Raw genomic sequence first — 15,573 nt, forward strand, 5'->3', positions numbered from 1 at the left:
GCGGTCTCGCTCCTCCGACAGTCACCTTCATTACAGATTTGATGATGGATTCTTCCTTGGCGCGGCTCACGTGGCCGAACCATCGTAGCCGGGACTGCCTCATGACCGTGGGGATGGGCACGACGTTGAACCGTCTACGCACTTCTTCGTTCCTGACGCGATCGAGTAGGGTGAGGCCTACCGACCATCGGAGCATTCGCATCTCCATTATCTGGAGTCTGCTTTCGACTTCTTTGGTCGTCGGCCAGCACTCTGCGCCGTATATGGCCACGGGCGCACCACAGAGTTATAGATTTTCGCCTTCAGGCGCATCGGCATCTTCTTGTCACAGAGGACGCCCGTGACGGACTTCCATTTGCCCCACGCTGCATTGATCCTGGCTGCCACCTCAGTTTGTAGTAGGCCTTCTTCCCCAAGAGTAGTTCCCAGGTACTTGAAGGTGGAGGCGCGCGGTAGCTCCTGCCCGTTCACGTGGATGGAGCCTGTCATTTCGTTGTCAGTGGTCAGGTATTCGGACTTCTTTAGGTTCAGCCGGAGCCCGAACTGCTCGAGGCGGTCGTGCCACTGTTGGACTCGGTGCTCTAGTTCAGCCTTGCACAGGTTGGCCAGGAACACATCATCGGCGTAGAGCAGCGTCCATGGGGCGGGCGTGTACAGGTCGTGTGTGTAATTGTGTCCATCACCAGAATGAACAGCAGTGGTGAGAGAGCAGAGCCCTGGTGTACGCCAACGGTAATATTAAACTCCTCTGATATCCCAGCTGCCGCTTTTACACGGCTTTTGTGACATCTGTATAGGAGTTGGACCCATTGTACGAGCAGCTCAGGCACGCCGTGGTCTCGCAGTGCGTACCAGATGAGATCGTGCGGGACTCGGTCGAAGGCCTTTTCCAAGTCTAGGAAGGCGGTGTGGAGCGGGATTTTCTTCTCTCTGTGAGCCTCCATCAGCATCCGCACACCGAAGATGGCGTCGGTGGTGCCGCAGTTCTTGATGAATCCAGCCTGGTTGACGCTGATGTCGACGATGTCCCGAATGCGCTTATCAAGGACGCGCTTCAAAGATCTTCATAGTGTGTGACAGTAACCTGACCGGTCTGTAGTTGGAGCAGTCCGCTGGGCTGCCCTTTCCCTTCCAGATCGGAACAGTGGTGCTGCGGTACCAGTCGTGTGGCACTTTCCCGTGGAGACGATGTTGTTGAACAGCTCGCACAGCCACAATGCCGAGCCCGGTAGTGCCTTTTTCCAGAAGTCGGCAGGGATGTCGTCTGGTCCTGTTGCCTTACCGTTTTTCATGGCCTTGATGGCGTCGGCGACCTCGCTGGCATAAATGCCTGAGACTGGGCCTTCAACTGGGTCACCTCGTGGGGTTCGTGGGTGTGGGAACTCCTCGGTGGAGATCTTCTCGAAGTATTGCCGCCACCTCTCCGCAGCATCTCTGGGGTTGACGATCAAATTTCCCCTTTCGTCGTTGATCCCATGAAACTGGTCAATGTCCAGGGTCTTCCTGTGTCTGCTTTTGGCTAGGCGGTAGATCTCATTCTCGCCTTCTCGCGTGTTCAGCTTCTCGTAGATGTCATCGTAGTGGGAGCTTCTGGCTGTCGCTACTGCTTTCTTGGCTGCCTTTTTGGCCGCCTTGTATTCGCAGAGCTTCTCGCTGGTCTTGTCCTGAAGAAAGGCCTTGTAGAGCCGTTTCTTCAGGTGTACGGCATCTTGTACTTCCGGTGTCCAGAGCCATGTATCTCGTTCGATGCGTCTCCGTCCTGGCTTGGTGCAACCAAGCTGTTGGCAGCTGGCAGTGTGAACAGTGCTCTTCAGCATGGACCACGCTTCCTGTGGCCCGTCGACCATCTGCAGGAACTGCTCCGGTTTGATGAGGGGTCCCGCCATCTTCTTCTGGTTCCACCACTTGATTCGTGGCTGGTCTGCATTCCTTTTGTCAATCCTGGTCTTGGGCTTGCTGATCCTGATCTTCGCCATCAGCGGCCTGTGCTGACTGCTCGATTCGATGGGTACGCCTTGGCGTTGAGCACGTTTTTAGCGGCTCTTCGTCATACGATGATGTAGTCGATCTGTGTGTGGTGGCTCCCGTTTCTGCTATGGTAGGTGAGGAGTTGAGATTCTCGCCTAATGAAGCAGGTATTCGTGATGGTCATATCATGGGAGTCGGCAAAGTCCAGGATCCTCTGGCCATTCTCATTCGTATCGCCTGTGCCATGCCCACCGTGGCACTGGTGTCCGTTTTTGTCCCGCCCTACATGACCATTCAGGTCGCCCGAGATGATGATGTCGTCTTCGTGTGGGATCTGCCTGAGTTGGATGTCGAGCAGTTCCCAGAAGGTATCCTTCTCCTCCTCGTGACATCCGGTCTGAGGGCGTGGCGGACAAGATGTGTAGGCGCTGCCTCTCGGTCGCTACGACGATTATCATCAGTCGTTCTGTGAGGCGCTTAACTTCTGCGACGGAACTTTGCCAGCTTGGACTGACAACCACAGCTACACCGCCGCGGTTTTCCTTACAGCTGGTGTATATGATCTTGTAGCCGTCTATAGTCGTAGCCTTGTTGCCCTTCCAGCGAGTTTCCTGGAGGCAGCAGATGTCCAGCTTCCTGTCCCGCATGGCCCTGACGATCTCGGTCGAGCGTCCAGTCAGCGAATCCACATTCCAGGTGGCCACCTTGAGTGTCTGGCAGTCCTCTGTTCCCCGCTTGCATTTTTTCACACGGCCGTGCTTTCCACGTGGACCATTTCGTTGATTTTTGGCGCAGGCCAATGGTCTCCTGCGCCCGTCGGTTCCCCCGAACGCGGTAGCATTGGACGTGTGTTTTGTAGTGGACGTTTCCATCATGTTGATGCGGCATTTGAGTACTCCAGCCGGCCTGTCGCGTGGGCCTGTCGTCGGAGGGTCTGCTCTCAGTTACGGTCAGCGTTTGACGGCTTCGCGCATCCAGGGGACACCACTTGGAGGTGGCAGACCGCTCGTCCCCCCAATGAATATATAAAGATGTATTTCTTTTTTTGTTATTATATCTACAAAATGTCTTTAGGATAGATTTGGGAGGATTATATGAATTGTTATAAAATAAACTAAGTAAATTATAGTTATCTCGCAAAGTATGAATGAACAAAATTACAGTCAAATGATTGTTTAATAGTGATACTAGGGTATTCAACTTTTGATTGATAATATGAGTTATTATGCAATGTGATTGTAATTGAGACTATGAAGTGGATGCACAGAAAATTTGTAAACCAACTGACACACTGTTTGGATATTTATGAAAGAAAGTTGGATGTTTTTATGTTTTATTTGTTTTTTTTTTGTCTTTAAAAACCAATAAAACTTGCAAAAAAATGTAAAAAGAAAAATTCTAAAAACAAAGCAAAAACAATATATATATATACATTAGTAAATAAAATAGTTATTCAGAATCATTCTAGTACTGGTATGAACCTTGTAAATCTTTCACATTTCTTTTCAATATCTATCAATCTTTGAAAACAATTGAAATGTTTCCCTCCCTTCTTCATTATTACTTAACTGTTAATAAGCATACCATTGGATAGTCATACAGTTTTATCTCATAAATTATTTACTATTAATAAGCAAAATAATTATTCAAATTCATTCTAATAACTGGTATAAATTTCCTTATAAATATTTCACATTTCTTTTCAATATTTTATCAATCTTTAGAAACAATTGCAATGTTTCCCTCTCTTCTTTATTATTGCATTAATTATAAATAAACATACCATTACATAACAATACAGTTTTATCTCAGATTATTTATTTATTTCATTTCTAATTCAATACAGTATTCTACTTTCACAACACTATCTTTTGTACCTTTGCAGAATCCTCACTTTTAACTTAATTTAACCATTGTCTCTGTGTTTTCTAGCTGAGCAAATACCTTTAATCCTAGTACGTTTCCCCCTTTTCTTTATTTCCTGTTTTTGTCCCTCATAAGTTCTTTCCCTTTCTATCTTCCCCACTTTTTCTCATCCCTTTTTTATACCCTTCTCTCTCTAATTTTCCCTTCTGTAGTTTTCTTTTCTGCTTCTCCTTGCTGCTATACTTCTTTTTCAGACTATTTTTCTTTTTGGCTGTTCCCTTTGATCTCAAACTTTTAACTCCTTTCCCCCTTTTCCCCCTTATTACCACACTTTGCATTATTTGATCATTGAAAATGGCTTCTTCTTTGTCCCGCCCTTCTTCTTGCTCTTGAAGCTTTTCCTTTTGCTTTTCATAGTTCAGGATCTCCATTTCAAAAAATTCAAATACGAAGCCAAAGGATCTTCCTCCCCTTTCTGCATCTTCTTTCTGTTTTTTAAGACTCATCTTCAATTCCTCCAGGAGTGATGGCATTTTAAACACTTTTGAACAACCACCCGATTGATTTTAAGTAAAAACAGAAAAAGAAAAAAAACCCAATGCCAAAAACTTTTTTTTTTAATCACCAAATGATCCCAGACTGTTCCTTCTTGTTTCTTTCCTTTACTTTTCCTTTCCGTGGGTTACTCTATCTTTTAATAAGGTTTCAGTTACAATGTTTCCTTGGGAGTCTTTTCAAAGTTTCACTGTTAATTCTCTTTATTTTTCCAGGTGGCACTCCATTTTTTTCATTATTCCAAGTCCCACCCTTTTGCCTCCACTCTTCTTCTTTTTAGGGCTTTAAAATGACCAAGAAAAAATCTTTATTCTCCTTTTGACACTTAAATTTCAGCTTAAGGTTGCCTATTAGTGTCAAAATAGATAAACATACATTTCTTTCCATACCATTTGTAATTGTCAATATAAAGGTTAAAAAAAGGGTTTTTAACCTCCTTTTCTCTCTCCTTCACCGCCTAAAGATCTTCTTTCAGAAGTATCCCTCTAGGTACTTTTAGATTCAGGGTACCTTGCTTAGATGTTCTCTGTTGTTTAGCCCGGTCTGTCCTGCTTTCCTCTTTGTCTTCCTCCTGCACAATCTTATCCAGTCGGGTTCTTTTTTGAGGTGGCTATTTCTGACCACTGCTGTAACCGCCTTTGGGAAAGGGAGTTTAGACCAGCCAAGGAGGAGAGATGCAGTTCCCCTCCACTCAGCTAGCAATCTCCCCCCCCCTTCACCACCTCTGCGGGGTGGCTTCAGCCCCAAATCCAAAGGATCAGGGCACTAAAGTGGTGAGCACAGATCGAAACCGCGCACGATCATGGATTTCGGTCTGTCGCTGAAGAGACCCAACCTGGAAGTCCATAATCAAATCATGTTGACCATCGATGTGCACCTCTAATTAGTTGCGCTGGAATTGAGACATGTACTTAAGGGGCAACTGAATTCAGGTGCAGATTCAATAAACCTTATGTGAGTGTTTTACTGAGTCCTGTTGCTTTTGTGCTGATTGTACCCACTGGGGACAAGGATCCAGAGAGGGGAAGAAATAAATTCTCTTCCGTCCACACCAAATTGTTTTCTTCTGTTTTTTTTTTCCAGAGTTATCTTATTGATAGACAGTGTCCTGGCCCCCTTTACACAATTCCTTTCCCATGTTCCCATGAGTTGGAAAGCATAAAAAAAATGTTCCATTTGTTTTTAGAAGCAGAATGCCATGGTTGTATCCAATCTATCCATTATCATGATAGTGTTTAGCATTTGCATTTTAGTGAAGGTTGTGCATCTTCAGATCTATGGAGGAGTGACTAGAAACACATTGTGCTGGGGAAAGAGGAGAAATGAACTACTAAAATGCAGACTGATGGAACCTCTGTTTGGCAAGGAATCGTTCTTATAGTTTACCTGTCATGCCCCTGGTGGAGACTGACTCTGAGGGAGAGGAGGAACAGCAGACAGGGAGTGGAAGTGTGGCTTTGGAGCTTGTGGAGGAGGCTGGGGAAGGGCAGAGGTCGGCTGAGCAGTCAGGGGATGACCCAGGCCCATCCCCTATCCATCCTAGGGCACGCAGGGAGGAGAGGATAAGGGAGAGACGTGGTCTACTTGGGAGGAGAGGGCCTTGATCCTCTTCATGGGCTGCAGCTATGACAACTGAATAAGAGGTCGGACATGCATACGGGCGAATGCTGGAAACAAAGCATGGAAATATCTCTAGTTTATGGTTCCTCTCTGAGTTTGGCATCCTTCCTAGTGTGTGTGATCTGTGGATATCCTCCAGCCCTTTTCTTGCCTGGTTTGTGTTGCTTTTTTCCTTCTTCTTGTAACTGTTTGTGTGGGAGTTTTTTGTCTTCTGTCAAGAATATTCAGAGCTTGGAAGCAAAGTGAAGGAATAAAAGGGGCTTCACCTGTTTTCTGTGACTATGTTTGTTTTGTATCCCACCCTGGGTCATCACAGTACCTTAGAATAGAAACATCTGCCACTATCTAGCATAACTTAGCAGCAGCAAAACCAGTATTGATAGCTGTCCTGAATGAGAAGTGGTATCAGGCCCAAGCTGAAAGATGACACAATGAGATCCAATTGAGTTAAATCCTTCATCTGTTTATACCTAATGGACATAATTTTGCCAAACTAAAGCTATAACATTTTAACCTATTAGACATATCCTGAGAGATTCTACAGCCTCTTAATCTCTTAATCTGGGTGTCTCTTTGGGGAAGCTCTTTGTTGATACAACTACACTCCACACTGCTTCTCCAGATGCACAGTCCATCAAATGGGTGAGATTTGGGCTGCAAATCTTAAATTGCATGTATTTGTCTGTGTATGTATTTACTTATTTAACTATAACTTGCTTACTTATTTACTTGGTGAGTTTTCTGACAGAACCCTTGGTCTCTTAGCATACTATGAACTAACTTCATCTATGTTTCCATCTAGAGGTTGTCCAGATTACTGCAAGATGGAAACCAAACTCATGTTCATTGACACCTGATGAAATTGTTTTCTATGACTATCAGTCTGCTGGGAGATCAATAGGCAGAGAAAGAGAAGATCAATATATGTATTTCAACCCCTGTACATCTTTTAAATCTGCCTGATTTGAAATACCTATGCCAGTCTTGCTAGGTCAATAAGAGTTGAGAAGATTGACAACCCTAACCACATCACCGCAAGGATCTTCCTTCATGAACAACATTTGTCTCCTTGGGAAGATTTGTGTTGGGCTTGAGGGGAACCCTCCATCCCAAAGACATAGTGAATGTCTGACTGTCACAACAGTGAGCTATTAATAAGATGGAGAGGATGTCGTGAGAACATTCCTCTACTAATATTTAATGAGATATCTTCATTTCATAGCAAGCAAGAAGAATTGATGAGTTCATGACCAACAAACAATATTTTTACATATGTTATACTATTTAGGACATGTCAAAATTTTCAACTTTCAATTTCCAAACATTAAGGGTCCTCAAAAGTTATGACATGCCTTGGGGATTGTAAAAATATTTTGGTTACTTTAATATAATTTAGATGTGCTTGGTAAGTAACTACAGTACATAAACATCATAACTTTTTAAACATCTTGTTTGTTTCATTACATATATTTCACATAGAAAGGACAATGTGATGCTGTGATTAAAAATTTTGGACTAAGACAATGGAGACACAAATTCATGTCATGCAAGCTTACTGGGTCATTTTGTCAATTAGCATCTCTTAGCCCAACCATTATGAGGATATAAGGTGGAAACAGTATGCAGGGTAACTGTAGGATCTCCTGGAGGAAAGGCAGGATATAAATCTAAAACCATGAATTTATTCAACAGGACTCTTTGCCTTTTCTTCAAGCTGAGTCTATGATATTTTAAGAGCTACCAATCTCTAAGCAAAAGGTTAAGGGTTGGATGTGGCTTGCAGGTTATACACTTCTCATCCCTTCTAGAAGTGTGGATGAGCAATATCTGGGACACACCTCCTCCTCCAGCATGTCTAGGAGACAACTCTTCTTTGACTCCAACCACTGCCTTGCAGTGGCAGGTTCATCAAGATCTTCTCTTAGGTGTCATTCACTATACTATGAAAAGAAGCGGGAGGAGAATATGAGACATGCCAAAGTTCCAATATAACTTTGAGATGTTCTAGTTTCCTAGGGAACCATGTCTTTCAGATCTTGGATGCCCATCTGCAGCAGCGAATCCACATCTAACAGCCTGGGCATATGCCAAAGCCTCACGTAGGCAAAGGAGTTTTGATACCTGCAAGACCTCACGTAGGCTGAAAGCAGGTATCAGGAACAAAAGGATGCTGCCCACCTTGGGCTACTGGCTGGACTGCAGGCGCGGATTGGTTACTTTGTATCCCTTAAGCACTGTGATTGGGCGCTACAATGTATCCACTGAGACCCCCCCACTCTTTTAACATGTAAAGTAGACTGAACTTTCTCTTTTGTGACGTTTAACAATGTGTGTTCAATAAAAGAACTTCCCTGAGCGCGTGTTCGGGGCTGCTCATCCAAGACTGAACCGGCTTGGTCTCTTTCTTGATGCATTGGACTCAATGAGAAGCCCTCCTAATGCGGAGCAAAGCCGCACCATCAAGTTATTTTCCATGAATATATTGTCTTGGTTATAATTTCTGTAAAGCTGATTTACCTTCTCTGAGTTGGGCCCTAGCACTAGTTTTTCCCTTTTTTTCACACACTATGGTTGCATAGGTAAAGTATACTGAACCAAGTCAATTAAAGCTCTAGGGTTGCATTCACACAATCTGCTAAGCTTGGCTACTATTATGCTGAATTAGAATTCTTGGAAGCTAAGCAGGTTGTGTGAAGCCAGCATGATGGCTTCAAGATATTGTTGAATAAACTCAGAAGATGGGTCAGTTCAGTAATTAAGGTAGATGTATTGTACAAAGCCAATACTTTTCTCATAGTCTCTCTCTCTCTCCCCTTCTCTCCCTTTCTCCCTCACTCACTCCATCCCTCCCTCCGTCCCTCCCTCCCTCTCTCTCTCTCTCCCCCTCTTCTCCCTGCACACCTTTTTTGTCCCTTCTCAGAACTGAAGCCAAATGAAACAGACTTGGAGGAAAGCAGAAGTGGGAAAGCGATCAAAACTTCAAAACTTGATTGGCTCTTTTCTTGCATAGGATCAAGTGCCCTTGAAGCCAAATTGGAATGAAGCAAAACTTGTGCTGGTGACAACATTTCCTTTCCCTTTCCTTTCTTATTCTGTTTGATAAAAAAGAATTTGCTTGTGAGCTACTTTTACAGAAGAAGATAATTTTGGACCAAATATGAAGATCTTGCATTCTTGGCAACAACTTCACCCAAACCACAATTCTTTCTAACCTGATTTAAAAAAAAAAAACTAGTAATTTTCTATGCCCGCATAACATGCTAACACTAAGTATTATGGCTTAAACTGGTGGTATGCTTCCTATGCCTTATAAAGACCAAGGGTGAGTTTCCAATAGTCAGCTGAATCCCCAAGCCAACCACTCTCATGTTCATCGAACATGTTGTGTGGGTCCAGCCACTAGTAATGAGGTAGGAAGAGCTGTGTGAATTTAAACGGCCAATTTTTCAGGGAACAGAGGTTGGCTTAGGGCAGAATGAACAAAGTTTTGAAAACCAGAAGATTGAGAAGGTTGAGAACCACAATGGACAATGATCAAGAATGGACTAATGGGCAAGTATCCTTTCGTTTATTATCTTTTTTTCCTTTTAAAGAGAATTCTATGTATTATTTTATGCTGTGTATTTACTAGCACTGATGATATTACCTAGTTAGGGTAACGTCTGCAAGAAAACAAGCAATCTCAGAGAGCACCAGTGACCCCTCAATTCTATGTATTTTTTGCATTGGACCCAAATTGATTTTTGACACTTTACTGCTTTCATGTACTCCTTTCCTCAGAATAGCAGGAATGGCACCAAAACAGAGATTCAGTTGTTAGAAGACTTCTGGATATTGCTCACCTTTTAATTAGGGTGCTCTTCTCCAGCCTGAGCATCCTCTAGATAAAAGGGTGACTCCAAAAATTCACAACAGTAGTCAGTCTACAAATTTTGGGAATTGATACCTGGAAACTGCTACATATATACCTTGTTTTCATTTCATGTTGATAGTAGAATGATATGGCTGGTTTCCATGGGAATGGGAAGAGACATTTGAAGACCAAGCTCTGTCTCCAACCTCTGATCTAATGACTCATTTTAGAACCAGTTATAGCATTATTAATTTTTTTTCTAGTCTTCCTAAAATACCAGCACACAATGCTTTGGAATTAGGCCATTCTAGAGTTTCCTAATGCCCAATTGGATCTCCAGGAGCTTTGAAATCAGTATCAAAGGCCCTATGATGACCTAAAATCTGATATGAAGGAACTAGGACAATAGACCTTCTTCCCCATGGAGAGGTGTATGATTCCATTGTATTCTTCTTTTTAAAGCATGAACGGAAACCTCCTCTGCTTTACAAATCTTGTTTGAAAAGTAAAATATTCCTAGCTTAATTAACAGCCTTGGCTTTTGCTCATGACCTTCCTTCAACATATTAACCAGGTCAGCTAAGACTGGTTAGGTGCTCCTGCCTTGTTAGGCAAACATAACAGTAGACATAGGTGGCTCCAGATAGCTTGAGATTTCCTGCGATGGTATCCTTAGCAAAGTCTAGATTTTGCCTATTCTTGGTGGCAACTTGGGAATTTCAGTTCTAAGGCATCTGGATAACCACAAAGGAGTCCAACATTTTTATTGAGAAACAAGGCAGTTGCTAAATGAATGGCGCCTCATTTTGCAATCTTTTTTTGCCACTGTTGTTAAGCAAATCACTGCAGTTGTTGTGGTTGTTAAGTGGTTGGTTTCTAGCTTAAGGTTCCACTTTGGATGCCCGTTTCATCAGAGTCAGCTCAGAAAGTAAAAGCAGGTATGCTGCATCCATTAAATAGCAGCATCCACCTAGCAAACCTTCCTTGGAATAGGATATTAAACAGGATCAGACCTCATAGGTACTTGAATTGGATTTATCCAAGGAATAAATAAATAACAGACCTGTCAGGTGAGAAAGAAGTAGGAAAGTCCTTGAAGAAAGCCGTGGCAAATCAACTTTTTTACTTTTACATAATAGCATAGCAAAAAGTATATTTTTCCTATTATTTGTTTTTATATTTTTGTATTTTATATTATAAACCAATAAAAAAGACAACCTGAATTATAGAAAGGTAACTTACACATCCAGCTGAACTCAGTGGAGGATTTACTTTGCATTTGACTTAATTGCTATCAAATGGCATGTGGATGGGGAAATTCAGTTTCCAGGTGATTGTTTAACAGACACATAAGCAATGTGGCCTTGCAGCTAATAGGGCCCATGGTAAATCTTACAAGAACATTCCCATAGCAACCCCTAAATCTCAAGATGCAAATGTTTCTTCTAAGACCATTGTTCTCTGTAGATAAGAGAAGGGCAAGAAGTAACCTGACATCTATTATGTTATTACTTATGAATATGAATGCAGGCATCACTTTTACCTCCTTTCTGAAATGTATAAATATGAGTGTATCTCTTTGTCTGCAGGGGTGTTTCTCTTCCTCTTCTTTGGGAGCAGATCCTCTCCCGTATGTATTGTCTAATAAACATTGAAATGAGCCTTGATTATTTGATTTGCCTCCTGGTTTTTGATTTCACAAAGGCTAAGCCCAGGTTTTTGGAATGGAATAGAATGGAATAGTCATAGAGCTGGAAGGGACCTTGGAGGTCTTCTAGTCCACCCCCCTGTGCAAGGTAGGAGTATTTACACCATGCTAGACAAGCACAGCACAACTGCTGTGTTGGAATACTATGTGATGCTGAAGCAAGTAAACAATTTCTTGTGCTGAAATAATGGAGCACTTCAGCCAATGGCTGACCTTCCACCCTGCTGAACCACGTTTGTCCAACCCCATTTTAGGCAACTCTTTTGTGTTGCATTGAGTCCAACCCACAAGGGAAGGTCTTTGATCTTGGACCCATCTCCCAACTCTGTTCTTTTCTCTATCACATCTTCTACGTTTGTTACAAAAATGGTGCCATTGGTACCAACAGAAGCCCGGTTCCTTGGCTTCCCATGGAACAAATCTGGAATAAAGTGGCTTGCAAAGAGCTGCATTCTATCTCGGTCCACCCTTTGAATGCTACGGTAGCAGGTTGTGATCAATTAAGAAGGAATGGAACACTTTGGGGAAGAGGAGGGGGGCAGTCTCACCTAGATAACATTTGAACAGATGGAAGCTGGTAAAAGCTGCTGGCAATGAAGGACATGACCAAAATGAGAATGTGGAAATGAAGTATTTCTCCCACTGAGAGAATAATAAAACAATGATGCCTATCCACTGACCCAGATCTGGGAAGCAATAAAATTTCCACTGAATCTGTGGAAATAGTTCAAATGTCTTTTGAGGTTCATTAGGGCTCTGACAGTTGAACAGGAGGGCAAGAGGTCTTTCTGCTCCCCTCCCCATGTTTATTTAGGGTTTTGCCTCCCTTACAGGAAGAAAGATCTGCCTGCTGCTTTTTTGTGCAGTGTATTTTCTTTTTAAATAGTGACGCTGAAGCACAAAGAAGGAGTTTGGTCCAGTGGTTTGGCTTATGGCTGGGCCAGGGACATCTCTTGGTGAATGGAGGGGTCAAAGAAAGGTAAGAGGGTGGCTCTAATGGTGGGATTGAAGCCCTATCACTTTTTGATATCTGTCCTCTTTTCAAAAATATTTCCCACTTTTTCTGGGGAGCTGTGAGAATTTTAGCACCGCATCACATAAAGCAGCTGCCTTATGCAGCTATTGACCAGCCCTGCAAAAATATAGCCTTAATTTTTTTAATTAGGGGAGAGGAAAATATTCCCCATGATGTGTTCACTGGTTTATTAGAATGATCTTTCAAAAAATCACGTTATTAATGGGACATCTGCTGGAAAGGCAGGGTTGAGAAAGATGTTTCAGAATGGATGTAATTGGGGAACATTCGGGAAGGGCAGAGACAGCTTTGTGATAAGTGATACCAAGTGTGTCGTAGGGATGATGGAAGGACAACATTGTAATGGGGCAAAAGACCTGTGTGAATTGGGTTTAGTGATTTTTTTTAAAGCTGTAGTTATATGGTAGCTTTCACTGTTATTTTTTTAATTTATTTTTTTAATTTGATGATTGTTTTGTGCCATGGAGAGTTTAGTGTAAATTGATAAGGTTGTAATTGGCCAAGTGTCTTTTGCCTGCAGTTGGAAGAAAGGATATAAATAAATAAATAAATAAGCAGAATACCAATTGGCTTCATAGTTTTGTAGCTGTCTGGAACTTTTCATCCCAGGTCTGGTGGAACTTACTCCAGATGCTCTTCTTGAGGCCTCCTACAGCATAGTCTAACTTGATTTCTCTTGCTTAATCTCTGAAATACCAAACATATTATTGTTTCCCTTTTTTCTGAGGTTCAATATTTACAGTCCTTTGTCTCTAGTTCAGACTCAGCTTTTAAAAGGGTGTCTTTGTGCTGTCTTAGAGTAGATTAGTTGAATTATTTATTAAATGGTTAATTATTAACAATCGAAGGAGAGTAATGCACCCCATCAGGCACAATCTCTAACGTCCGGCCTTGGTAGCTGGGTTCCTGAGACATGCATTCCACTCTCAAAATCAATATCATAGTTAAAATGTCCTCAGGCTTTCCTTTTATTCCTTTCCATTTTGTTTTTCTTTTCTATTTTTCTTTTTTACTGGGACAAGTTCCTTCAAAGGCTCTCTTGCCTCACTGAAGCTCATTTCTTCTGTAAGTCCAATAGGGGCTTCTTCATTGCTGATGCCCTCAGAGACTCGAAAGTGGGTTCTTTGATATGTGATTCCTAACTTCATTGGAAAAGCATAGTTCTGCTCTAAAAGAGGTATTTTTAAGCAGCCCAGAGAGTTTCCAATAGGTATTTCTTGCTCTTCAAACATATGTTCCTCTGCCTGGGAGACTCTGGTAGGAATATGAGTTGAACAAAAGCTGGAAGAGGAGGCTTAAGAAATAACTCCCTCTCCAAAAACAAAGGAATTGAATGTCCAATCTGCAAATACACTGCCTTACATATCATTCTGAGACCCTCCAAACATGCTTCCTAGTAGGCATAATCCAACATGGTATAGCAATTAAGGCACCAAGGCTAGAAACCAGGAGATCACGAATTCTAGTCACCAGAATCCAGGGCCAGTCAATCGACCTCAACCCTAGGAAAAAGAAAATGGCAAACCAATTCTGAAATCTTGCCAAGACAACCACAGGGACTGTTTAGAAAGTTGCCAGGGGCTGACATTGACTCTAACACTCAATAAATGAATGAATGAATTAACAAACAAATAAATAAGTAAGCAGTAAGGTTGTACATAGTTTACAGATTTAAAGGAGAAAATGTAATCCAGAAGGCAGGTGGGCAACACACATAGCATTAGTCAGCACTTCTTTAAAGCTACAATATGCTTTCTTGAGATGGTGCGACTGGTGCCCTGAAAGTCTAAGTTTCAGGGCTCAGAAGGGTTCACAAAAAGACTTGGCTTTCTTAAAAGCTGCTAACAAGTGAGATTCAACACTTAGACTCACTTTGCCTGATAATAAGAAACTCAAGTAAGGTCCAACTTGTTTAGGCAATGGATGGGAGACTGATAAGAAATGTAAGAGCTGCAGGCTAACTGTAGTAGTTGAAAAAACATTCCAGAAGACAATGATGAATCACTTCTCTATTTGATCAAGACCAATAGATTTTTCTGAATGCATTCATTACCATGGACAGCTCACCACAATCTTATGTTGTACTGTAACAAGAAAGTTGTCCTTGAAAATCCCAGGAGCTCAACTGAAATAAACAGCAGTGACAGAAGCAAGGCTATTAAAAAGGTTCCATGGAAGAAATTATTTGATAGTATTGCGAGATCTTGGTAGCCAAGGTAGGCTGCTGGATAAAAGAAGTTGGACAACAGTCATGTCTCGTGGCCTCTTTGTAATTGCCAAGAACTCTAAGTTCACCATGTGTCCAAAGTCCTGGTTGCAGAATTTTGTTCTCTCTAAGGTGATCTTTCTTGAGAAAATTCTTTGTCTTCCAGACCCATCTCACCTGCCTCCTCATTTCCCCTTTCCCAGCCTCAGTAGGGAACTGGCACAGGGATAATCTCCAGTTAGGAAATCAGCCTCATGAAAAGTGACTTTTGTGCATGTTCACCTCATGGAGGACATCATTGGGGTCCTTTCCTCAAATCTTGGTTGAATAAAAGTGTCTTTCTGCATTTCAACAGTGGAACAGAAATGCAGAAGTACTGCTTTGTACCTGTTCTCCGGAATTCTGCGCTGAACTTATTGAATAGGAGTAAAAGCTAGACTTCAACTCTTATCTGCCATCACATGTTCTTTGTTTATCTTCAGGTGAGATGTTTTATCATACAAAAGAAGCTGGCAAGGTAGCTGAAAGAACTTCTCTGGAGGAATCATATTCAGTGAGTGGTTCACAAGGGATGGGCCACAATTCCTGATCATTGCAGAAATAAAAACTAACAACTCCTTAAAACTCCTTCCCTAAAGCGCCAGTTTCAGATATAATGCATCTCTCTTGAATTGGAAGAAAGGGCACCAAAACCTCATTCTAGCCTCGCGATGCAGAAATTAACAGGTTTTGGTCCAGAGATTGTGTCCATCCCTAAAGAT

This window comes from Pseudonaja textilis, chromosome 10 (assembly GCF_049901715.1).
Source record: "Pseudonaja textilis isolate UNSWEBS1 chromosome 10, rPseTex1.2, whole genome shotgun sequence".
NCBI lineage: Eukaryota > Metazoa > Chordata > Lepidosauria > Squamata > Elapidae > Pseudonaja > Pseudonaja textilis.